Here is a 14,145-nt window from a genome sequence, read left to right on the forward strand (position 1 = left end):
CGTGCAGCATAGGATATGTACATGCGATCAAGATATGATGAAAGATATACCTTATGTTGAAGATACATTTTTGTCACCTTTCTAAAAATACAAATCTATTTAAGTTTTTCTGATGGGTAACACCCACAACCATCATGATGACATTAATTTATATGTCATGCCCTAAGTCTGGCAGTTAACACAAAGGATTAAGGCTGTGAGCTGTTAAAGAGCCGTTTCCTGTAGTTCAGCGTTTGATTCACTAAGTCTCCATTTTCCTACTGTTTCACTTGAAGTAAGTCAGTTAACTAGACTGTGCCCTAGTACAATTGGGAAATTGGGCTAGGCTTCACAATGATCTCCTGAACCGCATGTCTAGTAACTACTTATGAACATGATCAGCTAGGCTTATTCTTGTGCTGTTAGGTAGTATCAGAAATAGAAATGTTAAACAGACTCACTCCTAACACAGTTCCCTGTGTTACTTCAGGGCTCACTAGCAAATTAAAGAAATCAAAATGTCAACATGTAGCTCATATCATACTGCTGTGATCAAGTCATAGATATATCTATATATGTCTATATAAATATATATATATATATATATATATATATATATATATATATATATATATATATATATATATATATATATATATATATATATATATATAGTCACAGTCTTTTTTACATATTCAAACAGAATGTTGTAATTACATGAAACTATTCACAACTCATTTCAATTCTACAGATATACATATTTCACAGCTTTTTAAAAATGGTTTGTTCTGTGTAACAGCTGGGTTTGAAAAACCAAAAAACTGGCTTACTATTTTAAGAACAGTTAATTATTTTTAAAGATGGCATTGTACAAATGCAACATGCCACTCAGCTATACTCACATAACTGGCTCAGTCTGTTTCATGTTTGTGCTCAGTGTCGGTCGGAATAAGTCCTTTCTGAAATTAGCATTTCAATCTATATGCCTGTAATAAAAGGAGAAAGGAATCTACAGTAAGTTATAAAGAATTCAAATATATATGCCACAACAGAAAAAATAAAGACAGGATAACAATCTGTATATGGAAGAATGTAAGAAAACCATATGCCAGGTGTTCTTGGCAAAGACAACAGTTTGCCGCCTTGCAGCCTCAACCACTATCTGTTCAGCCTATATGTAAACATATATTTTATATTAGCCTTGCAGTCTCAACCACTACCTCTGCAGCCTATATGTATACATATGTTTTATACTAGCCTTGCAGTCTCATCCACTACCTCTGCAGCCTATATGTAAACATATATTTTATACTACAGAAGCTTAGTCTTAGTAAAGAACCTAATGGTCTTGTTTCCCATGGGTCAGTACAGTAGCATACCTCTCGACTGTACAGATTGTCTCAGAATGTCCAGATTTTTGCCTCATATTTTTGGTCCGTTTTTCATAAAATTTTGGTTTTCTGGCAAATTACTAGCAAACTGTTAAAGATTAAAGTCAGAAAATAATGACAGACATTTGAGTTTCAGGCTTCATACCCTTCAGAAAATTCTTGTTAATGCAAAATCTGCTATGCTATCAACTTTCTAAGTTTGTAACAGCAATATTTAAACATTGTCCCTATTTTTGGGCCTTTGTCTCCCCATTACTTATGTGTTTGTCCAGATTTCTTGGTCTAAAAGGTTGAGAGGTATGTACAGCAGTGTGTATGTCATTGATCTTTTAATGGCATTTCTATCTATCCAGCCAAAGCACAAAATTACAAATCATATACTATCCATCCTCCCAAAGGAAATTCACCTTTTTGTTTTGTTTATTTCACTCTTCGCACATTACATTTAAATAGGAGTTAATAAACCATACAAATAAAATTTATGGACATAAAAAAATGGAAATAAAAAATAAGAAAAGAAAAAAATGAAAATGAATGAACAGAAAAAAATAAAGAAATGGATAGCAATGGGTTAAAAAATGAAAATAATAACGTACAAATCTAATCATAGCAATTTACTTATTAAATTACACCTTTAGCATGCACATAATTTAAACAGAGTAAACTCCTTTCTGTAATAGAATCAATTGGTATGGGACCCGATTTCCAGTTAGGTAAACTATATATTTTAGTAACCATAGTTGTCAAAGGAAATTTAACATGGTATATACTAGGAAGATCTTCTATCAAGTCTCATAAAACCAACTGAGGTAATACGGGTATGCCCTTATTAAAAAAAAAAAAAAAACTTGAATCCACCAAGAGTGCCATAAAGTAGTATTAGAAGCTTCACAATGCTAACAATGATCATAACAGAACCATTCATTAAATACAGCCTATTAGGAGTGCAATGTATACTGTTAAACATTTTAAACTGTATGGATTTATTATGCACAGATTTATGTCTATGTATAGCTCCCTTCATATTTATTTACCACAATTTTAAATTAAGATTGGTCAATAAAATGTTTCCCACTTCAATTTCCCAGGGAAAACTAAAGCAATAACTAATATACCACAGAAAGACATTTCTTTCTTCCAGTCAAGAAAAATTTACAAGCTAAATAATCAGGTTTTATAAAAACACTTTCTTATTTAAAAAAACTTTTGTTAGTTATTATAAAATTAATTCCAAGAAAAGGAAGCATAATTATCCACTTAATATTGAACAATGGGAAAACATTCTTAATTGAATATAGTTCCCAAGGGAAATCTATCCATTTAGCAATATACAATACATTCAAAATGGATCTATGTCAGAACATCGACTTTTCAGAAAGTCGAACTTCATATGGTCGAGACCATATGATCGACTTTCCGAAACATTGAATGATACAATACAAAAATCTGCTGCACTCCCAAATCCTTTGTATGTTATATGTATGTATATATATATATATATATATATATATATATATATATATATATATATATATACCAACTTCAAGATCACACTACAGTGGGGAAAAGGTAAATTCCCCAATCCCCACTGCACCTCAATCTCAGTGCAGATCTTCAGTGTTTCAGAAAGTTGATCATAAGGTCTCAACCATATGAAGTCTGACTTCCTGAAAAGTCTAGCTTCTGAACAGGACCCATTCAAAACACAGGCATCAAAAAAGTTAGTAAATGAAGTGCATTCAACTTAATCATATAACATTTATATTAAACATCTATTAGATGGATTAATCAAGATTGATCTGTAGATTGTTTTATCAATATTCTAAATAAATTAAATGCACTGGCACATTTATAGTTGTAAATATCTGGAAAAGCTAAACCTCCTTGATTATCAAAAGCAATGCTAGCATGCCAAGGTATCTGCAGAGAATCAATTTTCTTAAAAATTTTATGAAAACTCTATTTTATTATACCCTGAAATGGAATTGCAAGAAAGGACTGAAAAAGAAACAGACATATGGGAAGAATCATCATTTGATAATATTTACTTTATTTACTAATTAAATGTGTTTGTTATCTAAAGAAGCCATTTAAAACGTATTTTCCAATAATAGATGTCACTTCTTATATTACAATATTTTTCACAGTTAGAGGAGTATGTTATTCTGAGTAAAGTGCATTCTTGAACTGTAGGAATAAAAAGGGGCTCAATAAAATCCAAAGCAACAACTTTATTGTCACATGAATACATATGATCAGATTTTTGAAAATTTATTACAAATCCCACTAAGTTTTTAGCACTTTCAAAAATCTCACTTAATTTTTTAATTTCTTGAAAATACGCTGCAGTGATTATCATTAGATAATTTGCATATGCAATATTATTGACAGTTACATTATTTATCATGCATCCACTTATCAAGGCATGCATTATAAATAATAAAAGGTTTAAAGCCAAAACAAGAAGATGAAAAGGGGCACCCTTGTCTCACAACAGTTTTTATAGAAACCTTAGTGAGTCCTTACCATTAATTATAAAATATGCAAACGTTTTATTATATAATTATTTCATTATTGATATAATATTGCAAGATAGGCCATAATACTCATGCTTTTCTAGCATTCTTTTTAACTAAGTAAATTTTATATTTATAAAAAAAATGTGATTATTTAAAAAAACTGAGAATCAATTAATATATTATATAAATATGAAATTATGTATTGCTAATAGCCCTAGAAGTAACATGGTAGTCTAAATTTAGGATAGTACTTGGTTGATAATGATCAGGAGATGCTCCCTCTTTACCATAATTTTTTATTAAAACAATCTTATCATCTTGCATTGAAGTGGAGATTCTCCAGTTTGGAATAGTCATGAACTGACTAAATTGATACAAAAATGGGCCCACTTGACCTTTAAAACTCAAATAAAATTAAGCTATAAACCCAGATAGCCCTGGTCCCTTATTTCCATTTACTAGTTTAATACTCTCAATTTTGTCTTGTTCAGTAATAGTGATATTAACAGATTCAAACTTAGAAGTATAACTTTACATTTAGTCAATTTTGTCTGACTCACTGATTCAATCAATACTATAAATATTCTCAAATGTTTAACAATTTATTCAGTTAAGGGGTGAGTTTAGCATGATGGTTAAGGTCTTCACCTTATAGATACAAGATATAGGGTTTGATTCCAACTTCAAGCTATGGGTTACACTTAAAATCCCCTTCAGGGCAGTTAGAATAATATTCACCTATGAACCTACAAACATATTCATTTTCATCACACAATAACTTAAATCTTATTCCTTTGTTGCTTTTTCTTACATTGAGAAGTCAATATTTTACTAACTTTATCATCAAATAGTTACATTTGAAAGAATCACTATCTCTGTTTTTGCAATTCAGTTTCATAATCTACTTTTAACATACAATCTGCTTTCATGACACAATGTACTTATTGCTTAGTGATAATAACTTATTAATAATATAACTTTTCTCAAAAAAATCATGAGGTTTTGTATAAGCAAATGATTATTTTTAGCTATATTACATGGCACAATATTGTAACAAATAAAAACTTTAAATACATCCCATTTTGCACTAAAAGAAACAGATTCAAAGATATTTGTTTTCCAAAAGAATATGATGGGATCATGAATTTTACTGCAAAAGTTGGGGGAAGAAAAACAATCGGCATGCATTCTTGTATTATAATGAATTTTAAAATCATGATCACAGATTATTGCTGTTAAAATCATTTGATCAGAAGAAATGCATGCCATCATCTATTTAAAATGTATGTTATGAAGCAAATCATAAGACAGAATAAAATAATCAATTCAAGAACACAACTTAGCAACATTACTTAAATAAGAAAAGGTTCTAATGTGCCAGCCATCTAATAAGCTTCTTCTGATTAACCATTGTCATAATAAGACCCCATGTTTAATATTATAAGCATTATTTTTGGTATATATGATCTATCTTAATTAGAATCCAACAAAGCATTCCAATAACCTCTAATGAATATGGTAATATTACCCAAAGCTTGAATTACATCAGTAATATTATGTAAAAAGAAGAAAAATAAATAAAGGCATGATAAACAGATATAATGGATATAGACAAGAGGCCAGATTCATTAACACCTACACTAAGTCTATTAATCACTAGAAGAATGAATAGATAACACAAACATGACTCATACCATCTTCCTCCTAATTTTAGTTTTCCTACTGATCTTCTTGCAACCTTAAATATTGAGGGGATTCATAAAGATTATCACAATGGGCAAACCTATAATTAGTGTAATCTTTATGAGTGAATAAACAGTACAAAAATGTGGTAGAGATGTTCTTGAATACAGATCATGTACACTTGCTGTAGGCATTCATGAATCTGACTATTGGTCTTAATTTTCAGCAAAACATTAATAACCAGACTTGGAATGTCAGATTTCAATTCATCTCACCATTATTTTTTTTTTTTTACTAAAATAAACCCCCTGCAGTCTTAGACTTACCAACATTGTTAACTATATCTTTTATTCATGTATCCCTAGATTTAAAAAAATAACTTTCCACATTACTAATAAGAGTCCCGTGAAATAAAAGAATATTTTCTAGAAAGCTTTTAATATAACTAAATTATTTCCTTAATTTAGCAAAGCTATGTGCAGCATTAATATTTAAGGACCTTATAAGGAAACAAAATGTATATATGAGAAAGGAAAAAGAAAACCTACTTTCATAATACCTCATTGTAGGCACAAATATAAGAAAGACTATATCAAAAGGAAAGCATATCTAAGATGTCCATAGAAAAAGAGAATAAACATAAGAAAACAGAACCACAGAACAATATGGAACAAAAAATCCATATATAGCCCACAAGAGAAGAAAAAATCATGGGACAAACCAGTGTGGAAGGTTTATCTGGATGAAGTGAAGAAACTTTAATCAATCTGAAAATAACTAATTCTTGTTGAGCTTTTGGCTCAGTAGCAAAAACTGATGAAACAGATTTCTATACTACTTTCAACTTCACTGGATAAACAAAGGTTGGTTTTATCTTCATCTGCCAAACTTTGTTATGTATGTCTGAAAAGAATGACTCTGCTTAATAAAATTATAGGGCAAATCTGAAAAAAAAATCACAATTTTCTTTCTTTTTTTAATGGTTATCACAGTTTCTCATAAACTTAACTAAAATTGGTCTTGGATTCATATTGGCTGAGTTAGAGCAATTAAAAGGAACAGTTCTAGAAAATGGTCCAGTTAATATTTTTTTTTCATTTTTTATATTTTCCATGATATTCTGAAAAATTGCCTGCAAAGCATTATTTAAGTCTTTATTAACATCCAACTCATCACAAACACCCACAATTCTCAAATTCTTTCTCTTCATTCTAGTTTCAAAGTCAATTAATTTATTCTGTAAATAAGCCTTCCTTCACTCATATTGTTCCATTTTCTCTTTCAGTTGGAAATATTCAAACTCATATAGGTCCATAGGTTCATAGGTAGGTACTAGGCTACCTGCCTGAAGGCATTTATAAGCCTAGCCGGAATGTGTTGGCTTTCGCCACCCCCTTAGATTAGTTCCCTGTGCTCTGTCCAGCATGTCTGCATCTTTTCAGTAATTTCCTTTATACTGGTGTCATGCATAGTTTTTTATTGGCTATTTCTTTCATAGTCCCCTACATAATAGGAATATCATTTAGAGCTGCTTCTAATTTATAAAGTTTAAAGCAAATAGAGAAAAGCTTTTCAGTTAATGTGCACAATAACTGATCATTGTTTAAATCATTTGCCAGCTTAAGTGCTGGAGCTATAAAGCCCGATGAACTAAGCAAAGAGATATCAACAACTTCACCACCCAAACTTTTTGCTCACAAGTGGAAATAGCATCAATTTGACTGTCACTCTCAATACTTATTGATCAGGACTACATGATCTCATCCAAACATTCTCCAATAGACAGAGTTTTAGACAATGAGTGATCACCCATATTATTTAATACTGCACATTTATGTTTTTTATACAGAGATGGTTTGGTATTTTTCTTTAATTCAATGCTAGTCTCGACTCATAACTTGAGCAACAAAGAGATATTTTTAGGGGCATTTAAATTGATAGAAGAAAGGAGAAAAATGTCTGTATTTATGAAATGAGACTGAGTTTGCTGATGATATTTAGATATTTCTTTTTACTAACAGCACAATACACTTCACCATCAAATATTCGAAGACATGCTCACTACTAACTCATTGCAAATATTATGCTTCCACATCCCCAGGCCAGCAATCTTCTTAGTTAGTCTCATGAAGGTAATTCACCTACTGTTTCAGAATACATTACTATGTTACTTGTTGCAAAGATAATTTATATATTCCATAATGATTGTGGGAGATGGTAAGCTGATGTCTTATCTGCTTGAATGGTCACTGAAATCAAATGTGACATAAAAAGAAAAGTAGTTAAATGCACCTAGTAATCTAGCCAAATTCTACTTTGCCATGTAAAATACCACTTTGTTTTTTTCCCCTGAAACAGAACATAACCCTAATAGATCTTACCCACTCTATAATAAATAAATACATATATAAAGACAGTACATAGGTAAATAAATATGCATGAAGGTAAGTGTAATGATGTTATTCTGAGAGAACATATAGAAAGACCAAGGCCTATAGCAACAGAGGAAGTAACTTGCTATCTGGCTTTTGTTCTTGAGTCAGATTATTAAAATGGGTGGAGTCTTTAACTTCAATGTGCAATGAAAAAACATTTAGCGGGGTATTAAACACCAACCCAAATGGCAAACTAGTTGAATACAGTGTGAACAAGAGCAACAGCTTAAAAGGGTCTATATCACTTCGTCAAAACAGCAGAGGTCCGAACACCATATGTTCAAACGTCTAATCTCAAAGTGCAAAACCATCGAAGGCTTAAACAGCGATTTTTTTTTTCCAGGGAAAAAAAATCGCTGTTCCAAGAAACACACACATAACACAAGCACACCAAAAAAACAGCAATCCACACTTATACACTTAAAATCCTACATCTAACCCTACACTAAACTGTACATACACTACTATTTATCCACTTACCTTAACCCAAACCCTAACCCTAAGGTCTGTCACTATCACACACTCACCTGACCCGCTCCTTATCCCTAACTCACCTATCCCACCCTAACCCTAAAGTCTGTCACTATTGCACACCCACCTCGCCCACGCCGTAACCCTAACTCACCTAACCCGCACCCTAACCCTAACGTCCACACAATCGCACACTTACCTGAACCTGACCCATAAATTTCCACTACAGTGCTGAAAATCACAAAGCCACAGAAACTGCCCACTGAATTCTTTCCCTGGGAAAGAATTTGGTGTTCCGCGGCTTCGCTATAATTAGTTTTCGAACTTCACAGTTTGAACATATGGTGTTCGAACTGCTGAAGTTTTGACGAACTGATAGAAACCCACTTAAAACAGTACTCAGTTTCAAAACTAATCATTTGAATTTATAAATTAACTGCTTAACTAATTAAGTATTAGTGGAAGGCATATGTATATATTACTGTCACTTGAGTTTCCTCTCAGTCCACAGAAAACAGATCAACCAGTATACTCATTGGTTGTAAAGCAAACTGACTGAGTACTTCATTAAAAAAAGAAAGTCTGAGCAAAAAGAATAACACACTTATGTGGTGTATGTATGTAAATGATATAATTAAAACATAAGTTATGAAATAAGGAATTTGTGATAGACTTTCTAAAGAACAATAACCATGCAAATGATTTCTGGAGAAGTCATGGATAAAGGTACCCCACAGAATAAATATAAGATAGAGTCATAATAAAAAGTCATTTGCACAGTGTTCATTGTTTTGTAGTTTGGAACCTAAGATTATTTAAAGTACCAGTGTGCTATATGAAAATATCTGTTAGACTTGTTTGGCAAAGTGTTCCTGCTTTCTGTTGGTCCAGTGCCTGTCTTCTGAAAATCCTAAAACTCTTTCCTTCCCTATGCTTTTCACAAAGGCTGATATGAAACTGACAAATTGCTCCTAAATTCTGTTTTCTCTCTGCTCTTATAAAGAGGAGTCACATTTGATTTCTTGATTTCTTCAGAAATCTTAACATCCTTCTAAAATTTATTAAAATACCATGGTATGATCCACCCTCTTTATCTTTATTTCTCTAAGAATTCTACAGCAAAAATGACATCAGACTAAGTATTCATTCAAGATGCTATCTTAGTATAGGGAATAGCTGAGTGACAGCACACAAAATGCCTGTAATTTGCTAAATAAAGTCCATATTATATAACTACATTAGAGAAATACAGTTAGTCATTTTCAAAGTATATTCAGATTATTTGGCATGCATTTAATATGATTGGCTTGGTTTTCCTGAAGCATAGAATATTTTTATTTAATCAAAATTATCCAAATCAAAACTATCCTGGATATTTAAAAAAAAAATCTGTCAGAATATTATGAAAATAGAAAATGCTATATAAAAACAGACTTATCTATAAATACTTATCTCTGTTAGAATCTCTGACTAATAAACTCTTGATTTCATACAGATATAAATCTAAGGTTTGCACTTGTAAGTAACTTGACTGCTATATTTTCATCTGAAGAAGGTGACCTGGCTAACTACATGCTTATCAATATGTCATATTATATTATGCTTGAAAAATGTCAGTGTGCAGGGTAGAATAAAATAAGGCATTGGTGAAAAGTAAATCACTTTTTTAAACCTGCAAGTAAAGTTTAATGTTCCATACCAGATATAAATAGTAATTTTCAAACCTCACTGGGTATGGACTGTACACAGCAGTGACTCATACCCTACTTAGAAATTTAAATGTGTCTCATATCTTACTCAGAAGATGACATATGACTCATGACCCATAAAAAACTGCATACAACTTGTATAGTTAATACACTCAGGAAATATGGTCTGAACCAAAACCTAGAACAAAAATATTACAACTGTCATTTACTTAGTTGCTAGCACAATGCAGTTGTCCTATGCTCAAGAGAGCTCTTTTTATACTTCCTTCATTTTTTTGAATTTCTTTAAATTAATGTATTTATTTGCTGAACACATAAGTGAACTAGTACTTTTCAAATTATTTTCAGCCAAGATCAAGTCCACAGGGACAAGGACAACTTCAATACACATGAATAGTTTACGTGAGCCACTCAACCAGCATGTAATTAAAGGATTTAGAGAATTCTTATGTGAACACTTTGACAACATGCAGATTCCATATACACAGTGACCAAAACCTAGGACTGTACCCCAGCACATTGAGCTCTAAGGCTGACACTTTTGCCACACTCACCCCTTCTTTCTTTCATCCTTATATCTGTCTACATAAACTGCACACTTACATATACACCTATCTTTTACCTATGTATCTATGCATCTAGATCTCTCTGTGACTGTCTATCTCTCTATCCATCTATCTATGTAATATATTTGTGTTTGTGTGTGCATATGTGCGTGTGTGTGTGTGTGTGTGTGTGTGTGTGTGTGTGTGTGTGTGTGTGTGTGTGTGTGTGTGTGTGTGTGTGTGTGTGTGTGGGTGTGTGTGTGTGTGTGCGCATGTATACATATGTATGTATGTACATATACACACATATCTATCTATAAATATATATAATTTGAACATTATTTCTAGCTCAGATACACTAACTGGACAACTTGGAAGTCAACCTTTGTTTACATATAAATGGACTAAAACACTAAGATGTTCTTTTGAAAATAGAAACTCTCCTTTGCTAATAGAAACTGTTCGCAATGTAACAGAACAGGCTGGTATGTTTAAGTGTACTAAATGTATTTGCTGTCAGTATATCTTTACAGGTAACAGCTACACTTTCAGACATAGTAATTTTGTTTTAATGTTTGATAATAATTTTGACTGCAATGCCACCAATATGGTGTATGCTGCGGTATGTTTGACATGCCATTACTTTTATATTGGAAAAACAGTTAGAAAATTTTCTGACCACATAAAAGAACACTGTGGTGCGATTAGAGCTAAGGACGTTCATAATGCTTTAGCCAGACATGCAGCCATGTGTCCTCGCTTTGTAAAATATTACTTTTTGGTTTTAGAATAGGTGGAATTGTTTTTTGGAGATTACCTGCACTGCTTGAAGTGAAGGAACTTAGATGGCAGTTACTGTTGGGGGCAGAAATGGCACCAGGCTTAAATGACTCTTTTAATTTAAAGTGTGCTTTAAGATGGCAAAATTGAGTTATATGGTTGCTCCCTCATAATTGGGCAGCAAAATAACTTGTTTAATGTATATCCAAATGATTTACTGCACAGTAAATTATCATCAGTAGTTGATTCTGTCTCATTATTTGAAAAGAAGCTTTTGAGACAGAAACTGGGTAAACCTGAATGAGAGAGGAAAGATTTTAAGGAGGGCCATGTCTTCGTCTGGCCGAGAACATACGAAAATATGCGAAATAATGCAGATGCCATCTTAAGGAACGAAGGTACAAGTGACATAATGGGAACCACTCAACGAATGGAGGAAAGAGAAATGCAACAGCATGAGCTACTAGGTGCAAGGCTAAAGGCCACAGCACTACCACCGTTAATAAGAAATTAAGCAAGAGGTGAGAGTTCTCGTCAAAATACAATGAAAGTGAACAAAGTGAATGTAAACAGCAATTTGGATGTACAGAAATCAGCTTCAGATGGGCAAAAAGGGAATAAAACAACACAGGACCCATTTTTTGGCCCTTCCTATAAGGCTGACAACACAGCCAAGGAAAGATATGAGACAGGTTTCAAAGCAGAGGGTGCTTCAAAAGGAAGGGGATGCAGGAATCACTAGAGAAACGTACAGTCAAGAGACACTGGTTTCAGCATTAACAAATGAGTCACTGGTTTGGAATATCTCCTCTAAGGACTTAGCAACTGATGAAGTGAACTTATTGAGTAAAGGACTTTTGTTTATTCCTTCTCAAAGAACTGAGGTAACAGATTGCATTATTGATATCAAAATGTTTTCTAGAAATGTGCAACTAAAGCTGTTATATGGTAATAACTGCAGTTCTGATAGAAGCATTACAGACAGTGATGCAGTTAATAATATAAAAGATAAAATGAATAAGCTGCTTTATGAATGTTTAATGGATGGATGGATAACTATTGAACAATATAATTATTTTCTTGTATCTTACCCAGTAATACCATTAATTCAAGGAATTCCAAAAATTCACAAGGAGCCAACCAACCTACCCCTGAGACCGATAGTCTCAGGGAGGGGTTGGTTGACTGAGCCTATATCGGTGTATGTTGAAACACAACTGAGACCTTTAGTTAATAAGAATACAGTAATTTTAAGTGATACTAAACAATTTTTGACAGATTTATTTAAACATGTTGAGACCAATAGTTATAGTGATGGTTCTGTTATGATGGTTACCATGGATGTGAACTCCCTATTTACGTCTATACCTAACAATGTGGGTTTGGACATGTTGAGGGAATACTTAACCAAGGATGGAACATATACTGGAAGTCAGACAGAGTTAATATGTCTACTCATGGAACAGATTTTAATAAATAATGTGATGTTGTTTAATCACATTATATACCACCAAAAAGGCAACAAGTTGTTTTTTTATAAATGTTTTGTAGCTGACTTTTTCTTGATTTGGAAGGGGTCCCTACAGGAATTATTAGCTTTCCATGATGAGTTGAATAATAGTACTTCCTTCCTAAAATTCAAATTGAAATTTTCATATGATAGCATTGATTTTCTTGATGTTAGGATATATAGAGACCCAAGAGGGGAATGGTCCATGAAGATTTACAGGAAAAGTTGCAACAGGAACACATTTGTACATAGAAATAGCATGCATCCCCAACACATATTTAAGAATGTGGTGAAAGGACAGACTTTAAGAATATCCAGATTGACAGCAGAGGAAGACACATTTCAGGAGGAAGTAAATGACCTTTGTATAAGGTTCAAAAATAGAAGTTATAAGGAAAATTATATCAGAGGCCCAGTTAATGAAATTCAGACACTGAGAAATACAACTGGGAAACCATACTTTCCACATAGAGAGGAGACAATATCAGAACTTAATAATTATGTCTTGAATAAAGTGAAAGTATTTACTAGATACACAAGTAATATAAAAGTTATGCAAGACATGGTAAGGAAATACTGGTCAATACTGACACATGAACCCCGAATTAGGGAAATTGTAGGGGATGAACCTAGTTTCCTATACAAGAACATGAAATCCCTAAAAAGGTTACTTTGTTATGGACCCAAAATGGATAGATCCATGGGGGAATATCAAGGAACTATATCATTTAAAAATAGTAATCAATGTGGATGGATAGATAAACTAATACATTTAAACATCCCAACACAGGTAAGGAATACACATTTAAAGTTACAGCTAATTGCTGCACCAAAAATGTTGTATACTTAGCAATTTGTGGCCTGTGTTCAGGATACTATGTAGAAAATACAAACAGAGAACTTAAATATAGGATGAGAGAACACTTTTTGGGTATTAGGAACAGGGATAAAGCCAATGTTTTAGCCAGACATACACTGGAAAAGGGAGAAAAATCATTCTTTTAAGTTCATGGTCATAGAAATGGTGAATGAGAATGAGAGAGGGGGGATATCAGTAACAGGACAGAGACTTCAGAAGAGAGATGGATCATTCGATTAGAGGCTGACAGGGGCAATGGCCTAA

At 32.6% G+C, this 14,145-nt stretch overlaps 1 protein-coding gene across 3 annotated transcripts in view; it reads right to left on the minus strand.

Moving 5' to 3' along the window:
* Positions 1–14,145, minus strand: part of LOC122809750 (netrin-1-like) — a 1,405,978-nt gene that overhangs the window by 1,007,043 nt on the left and 384,790 nt on the right. For all 3 annotated transcript variants that reach the window (XM_044081490.1, XM_044081472.1, XM_044081480.1), the window contains exon 2: positions 882–965. The gene's annotated coding sequence lies outside the window, so the exon portion shown is untranslated. The remainder of the gene's footprint in view (positions 1–881; positions 966–14,145) is intronic.

This window comes from Protopterus annectens, chromosome 1.part1 (genome assembly GCF_019279795.1).
Source record: "Protopterus annectens isolate FY-2018-M chromosome 1.part1, PAN1.0, whole genome shotgun sequence".
NCBI classification, from domain to species: Eukaryota; Metazoa; Chordata; order Ceratodontiformes; family Protopteridae; genus Protopterus; species Protopterus annectens.